The sequence below is a fragment of the Ailuropoda melanoleuca genome, chromosome 9 (assembly GCF_002007445.2).
Source record: "Ailuropoda melanoleuca isolate Jingjing chromosome 9, ASM200744v2, whole genome shotgun sequence".
Classification (NCBI taxonomy): Eukaryota; Metazoa; Chordata; class Mammalia; order Carnivora; family Ursidae; genus Ailuropoda; species Ailuropoda melanoleuca.
The window spans coordinates 28,395,084-28,418,119 of NC_048226.1; the positions used below are offsets into that span (position 1 = coordinate 28,395,084).

The 23,036-nt window shown below is 34.6% G+C and overlaps 1 protein-coding gene and 1 pseudogene across 3 annotated transcripts in view; one reads left to right on the forward strand and one right to left on the reverse strand.

The window, feature by feature from the left end:
- The window catches only part of PEAK1 (pseudopodium enriched atypical kinase 1), a 287,490-nt gene that overhangs the window by 139,088 nt on the left and 125,366 nt on the right, over nucleotides 1–23,036 (reverse strand). For all 3 annotated transcript variants that reach the window (XM_034668003.1, XM_034668004.1, XM_034668005.1), the window contains one exon: nucleotides 12,908–13,067. The gene's annotated coding sequence lies outside the window, so the exon portion shown is untranslated. The remainder of the gene's footprint in view (nucleotides 1–12,907; nucleotides 13,068–23,036) is intronic.
- Nucleotides 1–23,036, forward strand: part of LOC100473481 — a 95,817-nt pseudogene that overhangs the window by 51,450 nt on the left and 21,331 nt on the right.

Below are 23,036 nucleotides of genomic sequence, written 5' to 3' on the forward strand. Positions count from 1 at the left end.
TGAACAAAAATAAATTACAAAATTTCTAAATTTGTGGGATGCAGTTAAAGCAGTACTTACAGGGAAAGTTATAGTATTAAATGGATATATTAAAAAGGAAAGTCTCAAACTAATAATTTAATAATCTAAGATTCTACCATAAAAATCAGAATATGACAGTTGCACCTGGGTGGGTCAGTCAGTTAAGCACCTGAGTCCTGATTTTGGCTCAGGTCATGATCTCAGGGTCCTGGGATTGAGCCTGCATTCAGCAGGGAGTCTGCTTGAGGATTCTCTCTCCCCCTCTGCCCCTCCCTTGCTTGCTCGCTCTTTCTCTCTCTCAAATATCTTTAAACAAGTAGGGACACCTGGGTGGCTCAGTCAGTTAAGCAGCTGCCTTTGGCTCAGGTCATGACCCCAGGGTCCAGGGTCTGGCACTGGCCTCCCTGCTCAGCGGGGAGCCTGCTTCTCCCTCTGCCTGCTCGTGCTCTCTGTCTCTCTCTGACAAATAAATAAATAAAATCTTAAAAAGAAATAGAACACAACAAAAATAAACCCAAAGCTTGCAGAAATTGGGGGGGAGGGGAAAAAGCTAAGGGCAGAAACAACTGAAATAGAAAAGAAAAAAACAATAAAACTTAAAGCTGATTCTTCAAAAATATTAATAAAGGTATAAATTTCTAGTGAGGCTGACAAAGAGAAAACAGACATTACCAATATTAGGAATGAAAGCTACCACTACAGACCTTACAGATATTAAAAAAAGATAAAAGGGGAACAGTATGAGCAATTCTACACCCTTAAATTTCACAACTTAGATAAAATAGATCAATCTCTTGAAAAATCACAAGCTATCAAAACTTACCTCAGATAAAAACAGATAACCTAAATAGCCCTGTAACTATAAAAGGCATTGAATTTATAGTTAAAAGCCTCCCACAAACAAAACAAAACAAAACATCTAAGGAGTAGATGGTTTTACTCTCGATTTCTACAAACATTTCAAGAAGAAATAATACCAATTCCAGACATTGTATTCTAGAAAGTAGAAGAGGAGGGAATATTTCCAACTGATTTTTTGAGATCTGCTTTACTCTGATGCCAAAACCAGCAAAACAGCACACAATTCCCAAAATCAATCAATCAAAAGTAGACCAATATTCCTCATGAGCATAAATATAAAAACTCTAAGCAACGGGGGTGCCTGGGTGGCTCAGTCAGTTAAGCGTCAGACTCTCGGTTTCGCCTTAGGTCATGATCTTGTGGTTGTGAGATCAAGCCCCTCGTGGGGCTCTGTGCTTAGAGTCTACTTCAGATTTCTCCCTCTCTCCCTACCTGTCTGCTTCTCTCCCCACTCATGCTCTTTCTCTCAAAAATAAATAAATAAAATCTTAAAAAAAAGTCTTAGCTAAATATTAGCAAATTGAATCCAGTAATATATGAAAAGAATAATGTACCAAAAACAAGTGGGGTTCATCCTAGGAATGTAAGCTTAGTTCAGTATTAAAATATTAATCAATGTAACCCACCATATTAATGGCCCAAAGAAGAAAATCTACATGTTCATATCAATTGATAGATAAAATTTAATTGACAAAACTCAACACCCACTATATTGAAAACTCTGAGAAAACTAAGAGTAGAACTTCTTTAACATGATTAAAGGGCATCTACAAAAACCAACAGCTAACATCATACTTAACAGTAAAAAAAACTGCCTTTCCATCCAAATAAACAACAAGACAAGGATGCCCACTCTCATTATTCCTATTTCAGTATCCTGTAAGTCCTACACAGTGCAATAAGGCAAAAGAAAATAAAAAACATGCAGATTATGAAGAACTAAAACTGTGCCAATTTGCAGATGACATGCAGTTGTATACACAGAAAATCCCGAAGAACCTATAAAGAAACCTCTTAAAATTAATAAATGAGTATGGTAAGATTGCAGGATACAAGGTCACCATACAAAAATTAATTGCATTTCTATATATAAGCAATATACAAATGGAAATCAAAATTTAAAAATACCTTTTAGAACAGCTCCCCCCCAAAAAAGAAAAATGAAATCCTCGTGTACAAGTCTAAGAAAACAGGTACAGCAACTGTATGCTAAGAACTATAAAATGCAAATGAAAGAAATCAAAGACCCAAATAAATGGAGAGACATACTATTTAACTGTAAGACCCGATATAGTAAAGATGCTAATTTTCTCCAAAATGATCTACAGATTTAATAGAAATTCAAATAAAATCCTGTTTTTCCCATTGAACAACATATCATGATTATTTTTCCATATCAATATGTAATCTTCAATACATTATTTTATTTATTTATTTATTTATTTATTTATTTATTTATTTATTTATTTTATTTGACAGAGAGAGAAACAGCCAGCGAGAGAGGGAACACAAACAGGGGGAGTGGGAGAGGAAGAAGCAGGCCCACAGCGGAAGAGCCTGATGTGGGGCTCGATCCCATAACGCCGGGATCACGCCCTGAGCCGAAGGCAGCCGCTTAACCGCTGTGCCACCCAGGCGCCCCTCAATACATTATTTTAAATGGCAGCATGTTTTCTTTTTCTTGATTTATCCTAAAATTATTTATCCATTCCTTCGTATTTTGATATTTGTTTCCAAATTTTATCTAATATAAACATGCTTTAGTGAAGACAGCCTCCAAATGTAATTCTTGCAAACATCTTTGTCTCTTTAAATAATACAGGTATTTTTATTTTTAAAACTTTTGAAATATGTTCTCAAAATGACCTCAGAAAGGGCTTTTATCTTCAAATTCTGACTTAAAACTCGTTTCCTCTGAAAAATTCTGATTAGTACTTTCTCACTGTTCCATCTGTGTAACTATTTGGTCTCATTAAATTACTGTTATACGTATTGGACCATATAAGCAATTACTGCTTTAATAAGAAAGTAAACCTTTAGGCCATTGGCTTACAAAGTACATAATATGTCTCAGAGGAAATCTGAGAAAACACACAGGGTAAAGATAAACTTATGGGCTATGAAATGGCTAACAAAGTTGGCATAGAAGGATGGGGTACTGGAATTAAATAGGTAACACACTATCTTCCACGAATAGAGCATATTCTAATCATTTCTAGATTTTCTTACTGTTCTGGCTCGTGTGCCCATTAAAAGGCAGTGTTTGCATTGTCTGTATTATCTCTGGAATTAGTGGAAAAAGTTTAAGCTGTGGAAAATTATGTCAAATTCTCTGTATTCTCAAAATTCATATATGCTCTCTCTAGATTTCTATCATGCCTCACTTATAAAGGATGAAATTAAAGGCTAACTGATGTCTGACAGAAAAGTGTAACAGTAGTTCAGAAACAATGTCTGTTGCATTTTATTCCACGTGTGAAATACATTAAGAATAAAGTCTCAAACTAGGCATTTTCAGAATTTGACATCACTCACAAATAATTAGCCAATACAAATTAGGTCCAACGTTATGCATGTTTCACTAAGAAAAAATTAATTAGCTCTGTTAATTATGAGTGTCATAGGAAAGTCCAGCTGTGGGCACTCTGATAATGCTATAACAAATAGCAATTTAGGAAGCATTTGCTGAGAATCACCACCTCTATGCCTCAAATATATGATCTTAAAAGATGGCAGCCCTGGTGTTGCCATTTCCTGCAAATATTAAGCAAATATGCTAAAATAGGAACATATTTTACACAACCACACATGTTGGACTAAATCTGAGCCAAGAATGAGAATGAATGCTACTCATATCTGATTTATATTTGACAAATACAGAGATATCACAAGCTCCTGGTTTGAATGCCTACATGCTATTTCCATGGCAACTGCATAAACATTTTCCTCATCACACACAGCCATCTTTATTCTTTACATCCCATTACTTATTTTTTTCTACTCTCAGGGGAAAGGCTAATTTATTCCCCAAGGGAAAAAAAATCAATGATTTTCTTAATCAGTGGCATTTGAAGAGTAGGTGGCACAGTTCTTTTTATGGAAAAGCAATTTCCACCAACGCTCTTGCTAAGCGATAGAAGACTGGGGGAGAATAAAAGGCGTACTTGTTTTAGGAAAAGTGTGAGTACAAGTTGCAATGAATTATCCTTCAAAAGAGAAGGGAACGTACATTAGAAACCCACAGAAGGTTGGCCAAAGTGATCACATGCAACTCCAACTTCTCCATGTGTGTGGAGTATCATGGAGACTCTTTTATGGGAGATGATCTTTCATTCCTACAGTTTTGGCAGTCTTTGAAAAAATTCCTTTGCTGCTTTCCTTGTGTGATAGAAACTGCACAGAATGGCCAGCAACTGGAAGCAAGAGAGAGACTACCCACTTTAAAGCAGATCAAATGACAGCTAAAAGGAAAGATAAAAGGAAACCACATCAGGTTCCTTCACTTTGTCTATTCTTTGAGCCTGAGGTAATTATCACTGATTCAAATGGCAGTAGATGGAAGACATCCCATATTGGATTTTAGCTGTCTATCAAATTAACAACAATTTCTCAAAATCCTCAAAGGGACAGTGAATCAATTAACATTCTTCAGTGGACTCAGAGCTCACTCCCCTTCTCTGGGTTTCCTTAACACCAACCAGTGTGACAGCACTTATCAATGTTCTGTTATTGTTTATATAGGATTCCCTCAAGGGACCTATATAATGCCCCTTCAGTCTAACATAGCATTCTGTCAATAGTATGCTAGTGGATTAAATCAATCTTTATTTATTCATAATGTATATACACATTTCCTATAATGCATAATGCTTCTCAAATGATCAAACAAGTTTCCAATAATTCCTTCCACCATTTGGTGTTTCTGTTCTTGTGTCAGTCTTACACTACTTTCTCTACCTTTACAAGATGAATCTCTTACCATCCTCTCTTTCATTAACCTCTGAGGCCCTCGTCAAGGCAAGGGCCAATGACCTTTTGTTTCTTTTTGGTTTTGTTTTTAAATACTCAATTCTAGGGATGCCTAGGTGGCTCAGTTGGTTAAGCATCTGCCTTAGGCTTAGGTCATAATCCTGGGGTCCTGGGATTGAGTCCTGCATGGGGGTCAATGCTCAGGGGGGAGTCTGCTTCTCCCTCTTCCTCTACAGCTCCCCCTGCTTGCATGCTCTCTCTCTCTCAAATAAATAAATAAAAATTTAAAAAAATAAGTGCTCAGTATTATTTATTGAAAACAATCTTTCTTCACTGGATTATTTCCAGACCTTTGTCAAAAAATCTACCATATATGTGTAGATCTATTTCTGAACTGCTTATTCTTTTCCATGTATCTATGTGTGTATTCTTTTAATAATCATATACTGTTTGATTACCTTAGTTTTACACTAAATCTTGATACCAAGTATCCAATTCTGTCTCTATTCAGTTGTTTGGTCTTTTCTTATCCCTTTGCCTGTCCAAATAAATTTTAGAATCAGCTTGTCTACTGCTACAAAACAGTTCCTGCTGGGATTTTGATAGGGTTTTCATTCAATTTATAGAACAATTTGAACCAACATGTCAACAATATTGACTCTTCCAATAGTTGAGCCAGTACCCCTCTCCATTTAATAACACTTTCTTTGATTTCTTTCATCAGGGCTTTTTAGGTTTTCAGCAGACAGACGCTGAATATTTTTCATTCAATTTATACCCATTTCATATTTTATACTGCCATTATAAATGGTGTTTTCTAAAATTTCAACTTCTAATTGTTAATTACTAGTATGTAGAAATATGATTTATTTTTATATAATGACTTTTGTATCCTGTGACTGCTAAATTTACTTATTAGTAGTAATAACAGATTTGGTGGGGTAGATTCTTTGGGATTTTTCTACACAGAAAATTATTTTATTTGCAAATATAGAGAGCTTATTTCTTCCTATTCAATTGGTATTCCTTTTATTTTCTTTTTCTTCCCTTTTAGAACTGGTTATGACCTCTAGTACAATGTTGACATCCTTGCCTTATTCTTACATTAAGAGGAGAGCATCCCATTTTTCATCATTAAGTATGATATTAGCTATAGGATATTTATATTTGCCCTTTACCCGGTTGAGGAAATTCTTTCTATTCCCAGTTTTTTCAGAGTTCTTTATCATCACTTGATGCAGTATCTAACTATTGAGATCATCACATTTTTTTTCTTTTTGTTGCTATGTGAATTGCACAGATTCTTTTTGAAGATTAAAACAACCTTCTATTCCCGGGATAAAGCCTACTTAAAGATCATAATGTTTTATTTCTACATTTTGCTATTTTTTATTTGATAATATTTTAAGATTTTTGAGTCTGTGTCTATAGTTTTCAACTTTGTATTTATCTTCAGCTTGTTTTGATGTCATGATAATACTGATTTTATAAAATTAGTTGGGAAGTGTTCTTTATTCTTTCATTTCCTGGCTGAGTTTGTGCAGAATTGATATTATTTCTTCCTTAAATGCCTGGTAAGATTTGCCAGTAAAGGCATCTGGGCCTAGAATTCTCTTTAGTGGAAAGTTTTAAATTCCAAATTCAATTCTTTAATTATATAGGGCTATTCAGGTTATCTGTCTTTTCTTGAGAGCTCTGGTATTTTGGGTCTTCCAAATTTTGCCATTCAAGTTTTTGAATTTATAGGCCCAAAGTTTTGTTCAGATTTTATCTCTTGATGGATATTTAGTTTGTTTCCACCTTTTGACTATTGTGAACAGTGCTGCTATGGACATTTTGTATACACACATTTGAGACCCTGTTTTCAAGTCTTTTGAGCATATATCTAGGAGTGAGATTCCTGGGTCATATGATAATTCCATGTTTAACTTTCTGAGGGACCACCTAACTTTCACAGCAGCTGAAACATTTCACAATCCTACCAGCAATGTATGAAGTTCCAATTTCTCCACATCCTCACCAACACTGCCATTTCCCCCCCCCCACTTTTTTTAAATTACAGCCATCCTTGTGGACGTGGCATCCTATCTCATTGTGGTTGGCACACTTTTTTAACTCGGACACCTGCCTGGTGATTTGGGGAGGCTGTACATAAGAGTACAAGAGTCCTAGTGATTTTCCATTCTTGGTGGATGGGCAATGGATAGAAATACTAGTTAAGAAATTTATTTGGAAATGAAGATACTGACTACATTTCTCCATTTTGCATCTAAACAAAGCATCTGTGTCTTGTTTCCTTTTAAACATTCCACATGTGAAACTTACCTGCCAGTTATACAATAGCCCTTTATGTATCATCAGAGAGTGCTATAGCACCAGAATGTTTTATGCTTTCCTTCCTTTCTATATGCCAAACCAGCGGAAGGAAACAAAAACCGGGGCCTGATTCCAAGAAGAATGAGTTTCTTAGGGATCAATAGTTTCCTTTCATTTTTACAATTTGGCAATTTTAGATAAGCTTTCCTGTGACCATGTGCTAGAATTGTTAATCTTCAAAACATACAAGTCAGAATGATAATACTATATTTTTCTTCCATGTTCTGTTGCTACTACATGGAGTCAATTACTTCAGAATTAAAGTCCCAGTAGGACTGGGAATAACTGGCTTGCCTGTTACAAGCATTTTTTGGTGATTTCCAGTTTTTCACTGTTATAAGAACATGGTGGGTGAATTTTCCTTCTAGTAACAGAAACAAGGGGGTTCTCTGCATTTATTATGCTCTTCAATAGCCTCATATGTTTAGTGGTATTCCAGCTGATTGTCATTAACTTCAAACATTTATTGCTAATTACAGTTGGCACAATGAATCCAAGAGTAAAAATATGTTCTCAACACCCACAGTAATGCCCTTCACAATTGCTACAGAGTCCACTCTCTCCATCCATCATCCCTCACCCAGGGCCAGGCCTTTGGTGAAAGGACTTCTAAGCTCTTCTCAAAGTCCAGATAAAGATAAACATCCTCTCCCTGGGTCATTTTGTTACAGTATTTTCACACACAGCCCCACTGGCTTAACCGTAATACATGTGTAGAGGGAGAACTGTTACATGACACAGTCATTTCATGCTCATTTGACCATACTAGAGAATATTTCTAATCTCAGTAGTAAAGAGTTTTTAAAAAATCTAACATTACAGCAGATGTAAGCCCACAAAAATAATTGTTTTCCCAATGAGTCTTTAAAAATATATTTGAAAACTACAGAATGATAGAATTATATTCTTCCAAAACACAATGCAGATTTACTAAGATGACAGCAGCACTTTGGGTAGTAAGAAGAGAACAAAGCCACAACACGACAGCAAATCTCCACAACTGACTAGAATATATTATCTACTCTACTAGTTCTATATTATTTTGAACTGGTATGAAAAAATGCAATTAAATAAATATCACACATCATTGAAAGACACAAAATTGCATCAATGAAAGATGCAAATGTACAAATGTAAAATGTTACCATTTATACTGCATATTGTTTCTGAGTACACACATTATAAGCACACATTTCACCAACTTCAGAGAGCATTTTCTCTGGAAACAGAAGGATAGGGATGAGATTGGAGAGTGATATAAAGAGGATTTCAACTGTTCCTAAATTGTTTAATTTCTTCTAGCAAGAATGACAAAAGGTTAGCATTCATTTCATTCTTGATGGTGAGAGAATAGGTAGTTGTTAAATTATTCTGAATTTTTCTTAATTCTTGGAAATTTTCATGATAAAAAAATTGTTAAGAGAAATAAAAATAACAACTAGTTATGTTTTAGCTTGGAAGTAAAGCAGATTTATAAACAAAGAAAACATGAGGAGGAACCTTATTTCTTGGGAGTAGTGTCTGAGCAAAATACATTTTATATATTTTACTGTATGGTTTGAAAGAATACTTGAAGTGATACTGTAATTTCTGAGTAATATTGGGCAAGTACATTTGTTTCTAAGGGCTTCCATTTCCTCTTATGGTAAGCAAAGGTGTCAAAATAAAATATCTCAGATAACCTCTTCAACTTTAAAAGTCCATGACTTTTTTCCCTTTGGAAAATGTACGTATATCTCTGCACGTGTTTTTCCCTTTGCTTAGAATTCTTTTTCTCTAGCTTGTTCCCTGGCAGTAAACTCCTATTTATCCAGTAACACTCATAAAGGTTGCAAAGTCTTCCCTCACTCTTTCCAGGTAGGGAAAAGCACTATATCACAATTCTCTGCTCATATTTCCATTAAACACTTGACATACCGGTACATCTATTTACATGTCTGCCTGCCCTGATAGCAAACCACTGAGGACAGGCCCTGTACTATATACCCTTCTTTATATATCCCCTGTGCCTTCCACAGTGACATGCTTATGGCTAAGAGAGAGTAATATATACAAACCACTTGACATTACATTAGCAAAAATAAGTTTAAAAATTTTTACCTATTGCAAATATTATTTTTCCCAAGTAAATATGTGATGAATGAATGAGTCAGTAATATCAAATGGCATGAAGTTCACTCCATTGCCAGGTATGTTGATAGTCCCACAAGAAGGCAGAAGATCTCTCAACATTCTCTCCAAAACAATCCACAGGATCATTTTGAATTTTATAGCCTCAGTTTACAAAGCAAGGATGAAATAACTTTTCTTGTTTTATTTTTGCTTTTCCTCCTATTACACAGTTTTTTCTCAGGGGGACATGAAACACTCTTCTTATTTAAGCAAAATCTCAGAAAATTAAGATTCACTAAACCCTGGACTGAAAACTGCTATAAATAAGTAAAACATCTGGCCATATTTTTTGGGTATCATGCAAGTAGCTCAAACAGTTCATTCCACCCCTGTTCTCAAATGGGGACTGACTACAATTCCTATGGTGGAGGAGGGACAGTGATAATGCGGAGGGGAGAAAGAACTTAGTGGAAAATGGCAAACAATATATGAAAAATCTTGCTGGGATTTGAGGAACTGAGTTAAAACTATACATTCATTTGGGGAAAACTGGTTTAATATGTTGAGTATTGTTGAGCCTTGGTGATAGGCTTAATCATCCTAAACCCTGATGATAGGTTAATATACTGAGTTTTCTACACTTAGAATATGAAGTATCTATTTGAAAGGACTATATGTAAATTTAACAACAAATTTATGCCATTAGATTCATTACTATTTTAGTATTTAGGGATTGTAACAGTTTCTGAGACTGAAAAACAACGAAAATTTTCTGGTGATAAAGAGAAAGGCACATAAGACTTTAAGGAAACACAGGTGAGCAGAAGTCAGTTTTCCATTTTTCCCCACCCCTATGTCCTACCTGTCTCTGTCTTCTAAGTCTCTATCTCAAATAAAATGTGGGTCTATTGAGATCATCTTCAAGTAATTTAGCCTTTACTTAGGAGTGGATCATCTTTTATATAATAACATTTTAAAAACAATCAAAATGATAAATTACTGACAAAATGAAACTGATGCTGCAAAAGAAACATAACACGTGCCGCAAGGGAGCATAACTTCACAAAGCTGAGATGAGCATGCTGCTAATAATAAGAACTTGTTATCTTTTACCACATAAAGAAGCAACCACAACACATTTCTGGTTAAGAGCTCAGGCTATGGAGTCAGACAGAGAACTGGCTCTACAACCAACTAGCAAACTTGATGTGGGGCAATTAACTTCTCTGAGAATGTGTTTCCTCATATTTTAAAATGGAGATAGTCAATAATAAGACCCATGTCAAATGCAGTTGTGAAACTTGAGATAAAGCATATTAAACACTGATCCCAATGCTTGGCATATGGTAATCACTCAATACACATTAATCACTATTATTTTTAATTCCTTTTTTTCTGCGCAAATTGTACATAGGCTTCCCTCCATAAAGAGAGTTTTGCAAATTGAAGGTGTTGTAGAGGATTCTCTAAATGCCTACCAAGCTTTACAAATTTAAGATTTTAGACGGATATATTGTTTTAGAGTAGTCTTGCTCTCTGTAAGATCATATCCCCTAGCCCCAAGAAGCATAATTTTAAGCTAATGAAATGAATTCCACTTTAACATTACATAGCTAGAATGTTTAAATATTAGCCTCTTCAAAGTGTCCGTGATAGTTTGCACAGTTAGAAATATGAACTCTTAATTGTGCAAGTTAATTGCACACAATTGCAATTATTGTTAATTGCACAACTAGAAATCTAATTCCATTCCTTCTTCAAACATCACAGACTTGGGATTTTGGAGGCACTTAGCTTGAATGAGGCCAGAAAAATTAAATATGTAAATGCAGATGGTCTTCTTTAATTCTATATACCTCATGGATGTGAGTTACATGATTTTTGAACTGGGCTAGATAGGAGAATCAGTGCAGTTCTTTTATTTTGTAGAGAGGTCAAGTTCTATCCTAGTCTGCTCCTTGATAACATTATAACCCCCCCCAAAAAATTTAGCAGTGAAAAAAGTAGAAATTAATACTTGGAAATATCCACTATCTAAAGATTTCAATGATCCTATCCATGGTTACCAAAAATACTGAAAGAGGGATTTAATGGAATTAAGAGTTTGCGGTGAAAGTACCACAGTCAAAATTTTGACAATATTGTTTGTTTTTTATGTTTAATGTATTAATCTCATTAAAGAAACTATGGTTATTTAAGATTATAGAATGAGACATAATTAAATGGGTAAAGAAAACTTATATCATCGCTGAGGAAGACAGAGAAATGTGATGACTTTCTACATATTACCTTACCTGTGTAAATGAACATTCGGCACTTTAATTTCTGCTGTGTTTCAAAAGTTACTTTCTTCAACTTGACTTTTTAATGGTTGAGAAGTAGAAAGAATTTGCTGGACATTTAGAAAGGGCTAAATGCTGCTACGTGGGCGGTAGTGGCAAGAACATGGAAAAGTTCTAACTATGCCCTAAGTAGAGGTTTAAAGTAACAATAGGAGAAGTTTTTAAAAAACCGATGTTCAGGTATTTTTTTTTAATCAAGGTTAATGTTAGCACAGGAAAGAATAATGAAGACGTTCATTCTTTAGGTACTCTTTATCTTGGATTACATTTGTCAGTTTGAATAATTCCCTCGAAATAGGTACCGTATTCCTTAGAATTATTAGGACTAGCAATTGATACTGTATTTGATTGATTTTCACATTTGCACTTCACTACAGGAACCTAGTTTTCAGTCAGTTGTGCCCATCCACTACCAAGATACAGTGACTGAAACAAATGATTATCCGTCAAAATCAAATTAGTACACTAGCAATGAACTGTTCACTAAGACGCTTTAAAAAATTCACAAACATTTGAATCTTTATAAAATACTCACTGAAACAATTATGGCCTAAGATCAAGGAGATTTAAAAAGACTGACAAGCAGTCTCAAGTCCTTCTACAACTGCTTTCCACTCTACTTGAAATGCAACAGTCCTTGTAATTTCACAAGAAGGAATAATTTTATAATCTTTTCAATTTTTCTCTTCTTTTCTACTCTGGTTTTTTGTTTCTCATAACTCTAAATTCCTGAGGAGGGACAAAAGAAAAAATAATGATTAAATAAAAAGAAGATGTCATATAGAAAGGCAAGAAGATCAAGAGACCAGATGTCAAGTAAGGAAATTAAAAAACAAAATGAAATAAAGCTCAGAAAACAAGACTATAAAACCTTTGCATATGCTACCACTTCATGCTGCCTGAGTTATTTCTATGAAAGGAAAAGTATTTGTGAAGAATGGACCTATAAATATACTAGTACTATGCTATATTTCTACTCAAATAAGCTTATCTGTTTCTAAGTTAAGAAGTTCACAACCCGGGAAAAAAACAATTCTTTTGAGTAATATCAGTGTCAAACATTAAGGGCCAAAACAGAGATCTGACTATGCTAAATAAGTTATAAAATTATCAGCTTTATCTATACTTTGGTATTTGTAGGGTAAATATTTAAACTTAAAAAGAATCCTTTCAAGTCATATAAAGTTCTCAGTGGAAGTGTAACACGATATGAGAATTCTGGTTACCGTTTAAGTTTGAAGTACTTCATCCATTATGGTGACAATGGTGGTTTTAGCAGCTATTATTACATTCGTTTAAAATTTCAAAGTGCTTTGGGTCTTTGCAGGATGAATTTACTTTCTTCCTTGCCTCGTATTCCTTATTTTCTGAAGACAGCAATGATTACTGCAAGAGAAAAAAATAAAAAGAGCTAAATTGGAGAGTAAAATAGTTTTAGATATACTGGACATTTTTCTTTCCTTTAGGATATTCTTAATTTCACCCTCACTCAACAGTTATAATTAGTCTTATTCATTTAAGAAGTAACTTCTTTAACTTAGGTGGACACATGAATAGAACCCTACACACTCAATAACTACCTTTATCATACCTAAGAACCAAGTAATGTATAAAAATCAAACTAGCAGTGATGCACTTGAAACTTTCTAAGACTTCATTTGATTGTCTTTGAACAGTTGTTTTTGGCTATGTAAGAGCCAAATGTAAGAGCATTAATCGAATGAGAAATATTAAACCTTACTTCATCTTTATAAAAATCCAATCTAAATAAGTAACAATGTTCAATTCTGATACACCCTTTGTAAAATATGAAAATAGGTATCTCCAAATGCAAAAGTTTCTCCAGATACTTTGCAGTTTTACTTTAGGCTCAAGTATGAAATATATTTAAAATTTGGTATACATGATATCATCTAAAATTAAATGAACAAATTCCTACCTATTTCTGACTCTGGGGCACCAATTATATGTATGTTCAAACTGGCACAACTCTTAATTTGTTTTCTATGTAACACCAGGTATAAGGAAAATAACTATAAGAGTTAGGTAGAAAGATAAATGCAATTATTTTGATTCCTGATTGCGCTTATTACAGAAGTGAACCTTTCAATAAATAAATATTAAGACACAGAAAGGCATTTTAAAATGGAAGTTTTTGTTTGTGTACCATCAAACAATATCTAACTCCAACACAGTTGGGTTATTCATGATGAAAACAACACCCAGTGTTTTTACAGTGGTTATACCTCTACTTCACGTGGCGCATAACAAGTGATAGGCAGGAAGAATATTACCAAGGATGGAAAGATGGATGGATGGATGGATGGATGGATGGATGGATGGATAGAAAGATAGGTAGATAGATAGATAGATAGATAGATAGATAGATAGATAGATAGATGATAGATAGATAGATAGATAGACAGATGAAACAAAGATGCCCAGGATAACATATACAGTGGCAAAATTACTGTCTTCTTTCTATTATTAGAGGAGTCTTGTCTTTCAAGAAGAAAAATGCAATTTGTGCCAATTTTACTCTGAAACCTGAATATGAAAAAAAAAATTGAACACATGGGTATACAAATACTGGTAACCTAGCAAAGTACATAGTAATAGAAAAGTGTTTTCCCAAGGGTAGGTGTTTGGCCAGTGGCAAAACTGAAATGAGAATCTAGATCTCCTCACTCTCTTCCCAATGTAGTGTTCTATCATCCTCCTATAATCCATCCTGCATTCCTGTCCTCTTAGTCCCCCAAATTATTTTTCTGTATAATTTATTCTTAGACTTGTAGGCATTCCATCATAATACAGTCATTGAAAGCTTACCCAACAATGTAAGAGATAAAGAGACATAAACAGTGTTTAATTAAATCTTAACATTTCATATGTGCAATCTGTAGAGAGGATAGAGTTGGGTCTTGTATTTTTATTCAGTCTGAAAATCTCTGACTCTTAATTGGAGAGTTTAGTTCATCAATATATAATATGATTACTGAAATGACTGGGTTCAAAACTATCATTTTGCTATTTGCTTTCTATTTCTATTGTTTCTGCTTTTTGTTTTGTTTTGTTCCTATTCTACGTTTTCCTGCCTTATTTTCAGTTAATCAAATAGTTGTAATGTTTTACTTTAATTGCTGGATATTTCTTTGTATGGGGGGGCGCTCTAAGAATTATAATATGCATGCTCAAATAACCACAGTTTACTTAAGTTAATATTGAACATCATGCAAAGCATAAGAACCTTGTAATGGTATCATTCCATTTACTGAAAACCCTTTTTGTTAATGTTATCATATATTATACCTCTACTTCTATTATAAAACCCATAGTAAAATGGTTTTAACTTTTGCTTTAAGAAGTCAGCTTTCAAAAAGGAAAAAAAAAAGTCAGCTTTCTTCTAAAGAAAGTAACAGAAGAAAAAAAAGATAAATCTTTTATATTTATCATTCTTGGTGGTTTTCATTTCTCCTGTAGAAAAGTTTCCATTTGATACCACTGCCCTTCAACTCAAAAACTTTCTTTTCTTATGTCTTACATTGCACATCTGTTGACAATGAATTATATAATTATTTATCTGAAATCATCTTTATTTTACCTTCATTTTTGAACGACATTCATATTCAGTATAAAATTCTGAGTTGAAAGTTTTTTTTTTCCCTCATAGTTCTTTCAAGGTATTATTCTATGGTTTTTTGGTTTCCATTATTCCAATAAGTCAGTAGTCATTAATATTACTGTTACCCTTGTTACCCTGTGTATAATGTTTTGTTTTGTTTTTTACTTTGTTTTCTGGATGTTTTCAAGATTTTTCTCTTGATCTTTGGTTTTTCTTTTTTTTTTTTTTTTTTTTTTTTTTTTTTTTTTTTTTTATTTTTTTTTTTTNTTTATTTGACAGAGAGATTAGCCAGTGAGAGAGGGAACACAGCAGGGGAGTGGGAGAGGAAGAAGCAGGCTCATAGCGGAGGAGCCCGATGTGGGACTCGATCCCGAAACGCCGGGATCACGCCCTGAGCCGAAGGCAGACGCTTAAGGACTGCGCTACCCAGGCGCCCCGGTCTTTGGTTTTTCGAAGTGTAACTATTATGTGTCTAGATTTAGTTTTCATTTACTTTTCTTGAGGTTCGTCAAAGAGCTTCCTGGCTCTTCAAATTAGTGTTCTGCTAAATTTGAGAAGTTTTCAGCCTTTATTTAAAAATGTTTCTGGCCCATTTTCTTTCTTTTCCTTTTAGGTTTTATTTATTTTTTTAAAAGATTTTATTTATTTATTTGACAGAGAGAGAGAGTCAGCCAGGGAGAACAGGAACACAAGCAGGGGGAGTGGGAGAGGAAGAAGCAGGCTCCCAGCGGAGGAGCCTGATGCGGGGCTCGATCCCAGAACGCCGGAATCATGCCCTGCGCCGAAGGCAGACGCTTAATGACTGAGCCACCCAGGCGCCCCATTCTTTTAGGTTTTAATATACATGAGGTTGACTGATTGTAATCCCACTGGTAACTGAGCTTCTGTTTGGTTTGGGTGTTTTGTGGTTTTTTTTTAAACTTTTTGTCTATGTTCTTCAAATAGGATAATTTCTACTGATCTGACAAGGCCCCCTTTTTTTGCCATTGCTCATCTACCGTTAAGTCTATCCATTGAATTTTTTAACTCAGGTATTATATTTTTTAACTCAGGTATTATATTTCCAGTTCTATAATTCCCTTTTTATTAAAAAAAATAGTTTCTAAACAAATGTTGATGAGGATGTGGAGAAAGGGGAACCCTCTTACACTGTTGGTGGGAATGCAAGCTGGTACAGCCACTCTGGAAAACAGTATGGAGGTTCCTCAAGACGTTCAAAATAGAGCTACCCTCTGACCCAGGAACTGCCCTACTAGGTATTTATCCCAAAGATAGAGATGTAGTGAAAAGAAGGGGTATATGCACCCCAATGTGAACATAGCAGCAACATCCACGACAGCCAAATTGTGGAAGGAGCTGAGATGTCCTTCAATAGATGAATGGATAAAGAAGATGTGGTTCATATACACAATGGAATATTAGACATCAGAAGGGATGAATACCCACCATTTGCACTGACATGGGTGGAACTGGAGGGGATTATGCTAAGTGAAATAAGTCAAGCAGAGAAAGACAATTATCATATGGATTCACTCATGTGGAACAGAAGGAATAGCACAGAGGACCACAGGGAAACAGAGGGAAAACTGAATGGGAAGAAATCAGAGAGGGAGACAAACCATGAGAGACTCTGGACTCTGAGAAAGAAACTGAGGGTTACAGAAGGAAGGGGGGCCAGGGGATGGGGTAACCAGTGATGGGTATTAAGGAGAGCATGTGTTGTGATAAGCACTAGGTGTTATATGCAACTGATGAATCGTTGAACACTACATCAAAAACTAATGATGTACTATATGTTGGCTAACTGAACATAAAAAAAAGTTTCTTCCTCTCTCTGCAGAGATAGTCTGTATTTCCCTTCATTATATTCCCTCTTAAGTTCCTGACCATATTTATAATAGCTGATTTAAAGTTATTGTCCCTTAACATCTGTATTGACTTTTTTTTCTCAACTATGGGTAATATTTTCTTAGTTCTCCACATGATTAATAACTTTTGATTCTATATCGGACAATACAGATTATATGCTATAGAAACTCTGTATTTTGTTATCTTCCTTTGAAGTATGTTGATTTTTCTTCTACTAGGAAGTTCACTGGGTGATCGTCTTGAACTTGTAGAGATGCTTGGTTTTACATTTTGTTAGGGAAGGTATGTTCCCACTTTGCCCTCAGTCATAGAATAAATTCCTTAGGGCTTACAATCTTTATTTCTCAGACAGGACCCTTCTAAGATTTCAACAAAAATCTTAATGTGTTTAATAGGACTCAAACTCCAAATTTGATCAGAAATATCACCACGGCAACTTCCCAGTCAGCTACCACTTTCCTCCAGGCTCTATGGAGTCTCCTTTACACATGAATTCAGACATCAAACCAAGAAATTAAAAGGAATACAAATGCAAATTTTGAGGCCCCCTTTATGCTGTATCTCTCCCCTTTCTGGGCATTTTCACCACTGTTTTCCAGGACAATTTGCAGGACTTGAATGAGGTTGTGTATTAGATAGTGCTAATCCATCAATATTGAATTCTTGATTGCAATAATTTTATCTAGTTATTTGGGAGAGCATCTTTGTAGGAAATATAAGTATTCAGAGGTGATAAGGGCAGCAACTTACCCCCTCAAATGATTCAGGAAAAATTATTATTCTTACACAATTTTTGTGTAAATTTCAAATTACAAATTAAAAAGAAAAAAACTAAAGTATCAATAGACCCTATCACAATACAGCTATATGTTTAAAGAGAAAGTAGTTCTGTAGTGAAATGAATTGAGGTAAAGTTACTCATTGTTTTCCTTTTAGCAATTCATAATACGTTACCATATCAAATATTTCTACAAATCATGCATTTCATACTTTCATTTATTCATCCTTCCAACCACAAATAAATTGTGTACTTAGGGCCTACTACATGAAAGGCAGTGTTGGAGAGATAAAGAAGTAATAATGGAGGCAAGATCTCTTCTCTCATTGAGTTTACATTGTAATACAGAAAGAGACAAATAAGGGGTGCCTGGGTGGCTTAGTCCTTTAGCGTCTGCCTTCAGCTCAGGGCGTGATCCTAGCGTTCTGGGATGGAGCCCCCAATCAGGCTCCTCCACTGGGAGCCTGCTTCTTCCTTTCCCACGCCCCCTGCTTGTGTTCCCTCTCTCGCTGGCTGTCTCTCTCTCTGTCAAATAAATAAAAATCTTTAAGAAAAAAAAAAAAAGAAAGAAAGAGACAAATAAGAACTAATTTCGGATTGTGATAAATGCTCTGAAAAAAATGAAACTGGGTGCTAGAGAGAGATTGGGGAGGTATAGATACTTTTAGATAGTACATCAAGGAAGGCCTCTGAGGAGATGATGTTCAAGTTAAAACTGAATGAAATGAACCAGACACACAATAATTTAGAAGAATGTTCCAGACTTAGGACATACATGTCATGAGATAGGAAGGAGTTTATAATGTTCATTGAAAAAAGTTTCCAAATTATCAAAACAAACAAGAATTTGTGAGAAATACCACACCCATCAAAAAACATGATCAGAAAGTACAAACTTCCAGTTATAATAAATAAGTCATAGGGATGTAACGTACAGCATGGTGACCATAGTTAATAATACTGTATTGCATATCTGAAAGTTGCTAACAGAATAAATCTTTAAAGTTCCTATCATAAGAAAAAAAATTCTGTAACTATGTATGGTGATGGATATTAACTAGATTTATTGTGATGATCATTTTGCAATATACACAAATATTGAATCATCATGTCGTATACCTGAAAGTAATATACAGTTTCACCTAATATAAAGTTGTATGCCAGTTACACTTCAATTTTTAAAAAATGTGGAAATTGTCCTGATTTTAAACCTATTTATTAATTCCTATATAATGACAACAATAAAATAATAATTATTTTAAATTCTTAACTTTTTTTTTTTTTACTAATTATGCAAACTGCCTGAGGAATCCCTAATATAACCTCTGACGTTAAAAACCTGTCAAAGCAGGGCACCTGGGTGGCTCATTGGGTTAGGCATCTGACTCTTTATTTTGGCTAGGTCATGATCTCAGGGTCATGGATTGAGCTGCAGGGGGGGAGTCTGTTGGAGATTTTCTCTCTCCCTCTCCCTCACACCACCCCCATTTCTAAAGTCAATCAATCAATCAACCAAAATCTGTCAAAACTATATTGGTTCCATATTGTGTGATCTTGTCTACTTTGCAACCTAATTTAATAGTAGTTCAAAGAGTAATTCAAATAAAAATATCACTTGGAATTAAAATACAACAGTCTGCTAAGATCATACAGCTTACCTGGGAGCTTTTTAATAATTTAGAGCGGGGACTGTCACACTATGACCCAGGGGCCAAATCTGACCAGCCATTTGTTTATGAATGGCCCACAAGGTAAGAATAACTTTTGCATTTTTAAATAGTTGGGGAAAAAAGGTCAAAGAAGAGTATTTTGAGACATAAAGATTACATGATATTCAAATTTTGTTGTCTAGAAATAAAGTTTTATCAGAACACCATCAGCTCAGTTTTTAATATATTGTTTATAGCTACTATTGTAGTACAAAGGCAGAGTTGTTACAACAGGGACCATATGGCCCACAAAGTCTAAAATATACACTATTTGGTCCTTTATAGATAATGTTTGCCTGTTCCTGGTCTAAAGTATACTGAACATGTTTATACTCTACAACGATAGGATTAATATTTTAAAACATCACATCAAATGGTTCATTTAAGCACTTACCCACTGGTATATTTAGTCTTTCATGTTTCTAATTAAGTGTTAAGTAATAATTTTATATTTAAAATGACCATCTCATAAGATTGAATTTTTACACATTCAAAAATTCATTTGCCTAATTTGTGAGATTTATGAGGTATGATAAATCATTTTCCTTGGGTCGGCTTCTGATTTAAAGTTTGTAAAGGACTCTGAATTGAAAAATAAATAAACACTCCTACAGATGACACAAGATCATTTATAACAATACTGAAGAAAAGTGAATCAATGGTTAAATGTTAGGTAAAAAGTCTGCTTGAGAGCTTCAGAATTTTGTAAGGGCGTTAAGTATTAAAAATTCATTCTGGAATGATTCAACTTCCATTTCTGACCATGAGGGATTCACAGCAGGTCTAGAATAATCCTCCCACTGCAAACAACTAGAACACAGGATAAAATATAGGAAAGGACTATTTTCAGACATGGGCAGTACAGGACTGTGATCCTTGAAAAAAAGGAAACAAACAAGGCAAGGCCTACCATCACCCAAGCCTCTCAGCCAGGAAGCAATTAACCACTCCGGAGCAGGGAGGAGGAACCCAGACAGAACCTGGCAATCTTGTTGACTTGAGGAGACAGGGGAAAAAGTGCAAGGAGGCCAAGGTAGCCAGAATTTATAGGGCAGAGTTCCAGAGAGGAGAGAAAGTGTTCCAGTAATTTCAATGAGGGTTCCCTAGAGTTTTTAGCTAATCAAAAACCTATACATGAGAAGGGTAAAATTTCTTTAGACCAGCTAACAAGAATTTCTATGGAAAGAAAGTTACCAGGGAGTTGTAAGACAAAGGCTTCTCAGAGCTGACATGGGGCCAAGACTTCAACAAGTTCCTTCAAGCAAGTAGGGAAAAACCTTGTTGAATACACGAGGCAGTAGTGACCTCAGAAGCTCCACACCGCAGAAACCAGGGGAAAGTAGCCCAGAATAAAAGCTACTACAGACCCCCTGAAAGGACCTTAAAAGTCTAGGGAAAAAATCAAACTAATATGCGATTTATAATGCCTGTCAGGAAAAAGTCCAATACTCTTCAAAGGAATGCCACAAAATCAAGGACTCAACACATAAAATTCACAAATATGTGACATTTAATTTAAAATTACTGGACAAAGAAACAGGCAAATGTGACACATAACCAGAAAAATATCAGTCAATAGAGAGACAGACCTGGAAATAACAGACATGATGGAATTAATGGGGCAAAGGCATTGAAAGGGCTATTACAAGTACGCTGCATATTCAAGAATGTAAATGAAAATGGGAATATAGTGAAGAGAGATATGGGGGGCTTTCTAAAAGAGCCAAATATAACTCCTAGCAATTAAATATATATATATATATATATATATATAAAATATTCAAAATGAAAATTTCATGGGATGAGACAAACAGTGGCTTATGCACTGCAGAAAAAGAGATTAGTGAACTTCAAGACACTTTGGGGCACCTGGATGGCTCAGTCAGTATAGTGTGTGACTCCTGATCTCAAGGTCGTGAGTTTGAGCCCCACGTTAGGTGGAGATATTACTTTTAAAAAAAGTAAATACCAATAACAAAGGTGAAGTGAAGAAAAAAATGACTGTGAGGCAATGGAAAAATACTGTTGAAAAGGCCTTACATTATATGAGAAGTGACAGAATATTATTTGATAATAGAATGTAGTAAACTAAAGAGGCACAATATAAATTCTGGAGTAACCACTAAAAAAAAAAAAATAAAGAGGTAGAACAGTAGGGGAATAAGCCAACAGGGAAGATTAAAAGTATAATTAAATAAAAGTATAATTAATTCAAAGGAAGGGTTAATAGGAAATAAACAGCAAAATGGTAGATTTAAATCCAACCACATTAATAAATATGTTAAATAGTAACTGTTTAAATAATCCAATTAAAAAACTGATAAAAAAGCAACACCAATATATGCTAGCAATCAGAATCCCCCACTAAAATAAGGAAATAGGTTAAAAGTAAAAGGATGAAAGATACACCAAAAAGCCAAAATCTTAAAAAAGTTGGAATAGCCATATTTATACCAGACAATATAGAAGACAAAATGAATATTACCAAAGATAATGAGGACCATTTCAAAATGATCAAGGTCAATTCATTTAGAAGATAGAATAATTCTAAATGTGTATGTATAGAATACCAGAAGTACAAAACACATAAAGGAAAAACTGACAGAACTGAGGGGATAAAACAAACAAGTATACAAATACAGTCGGAGACATCAACATTTCTCTTAGTAACTGGGAGAACAGGTACAGCGGAAATTCAGCAAAGATAAAGAAGACTCTAATAGACTCTCAACTGAATTGATATTTATAGAACATGTAAACAACAATAGAAAAATATAAATTTTTATACTGCCTATGAAACATTTACCAAAACAGACCATCTGCTGAGCCAGGAATAAGTCTTAACAATTAAAAGTATTGAAACTATACACAGAACATTCCCTTATCACAATGGAACTAAATTAGAAATCAGTAACAGAAAGATATCTGGAAAATTCCCAAACATTTACAAATTAAACAACATACTTCTAAAATAACTCAAGGGCCAAATAAAAAATCACAAGGGAAATCAGAGAATATCTTGAAATGAATGAACATGAAAATCCAACTTAGCAAAATCCTGAGATGCAGATAAAAAAGTGCTTTGAGGAAATTTATAGTTTTCTATGTTTACATTAGGGGGGGAAAGTCTAAAACCAATTACCTAAGCTTCCACCATAAAAAGCTAGAAGAAAAGGGAACAAATTAAATCAAAGTAAGTAGACACTAACAAAATAACCAAGAATAGGAATCAATAAAACAGACAACTGAAAAATAGGAAAGATGAATGAAACCCAAAACAGGTTCTGTGAAAAGAAAAAAAAAATCAATGAAATTGATAGACCTCTAGCTGTACTGAATGAGAGAAGACAGAAATCATCAATATCAGGAATGAAAGG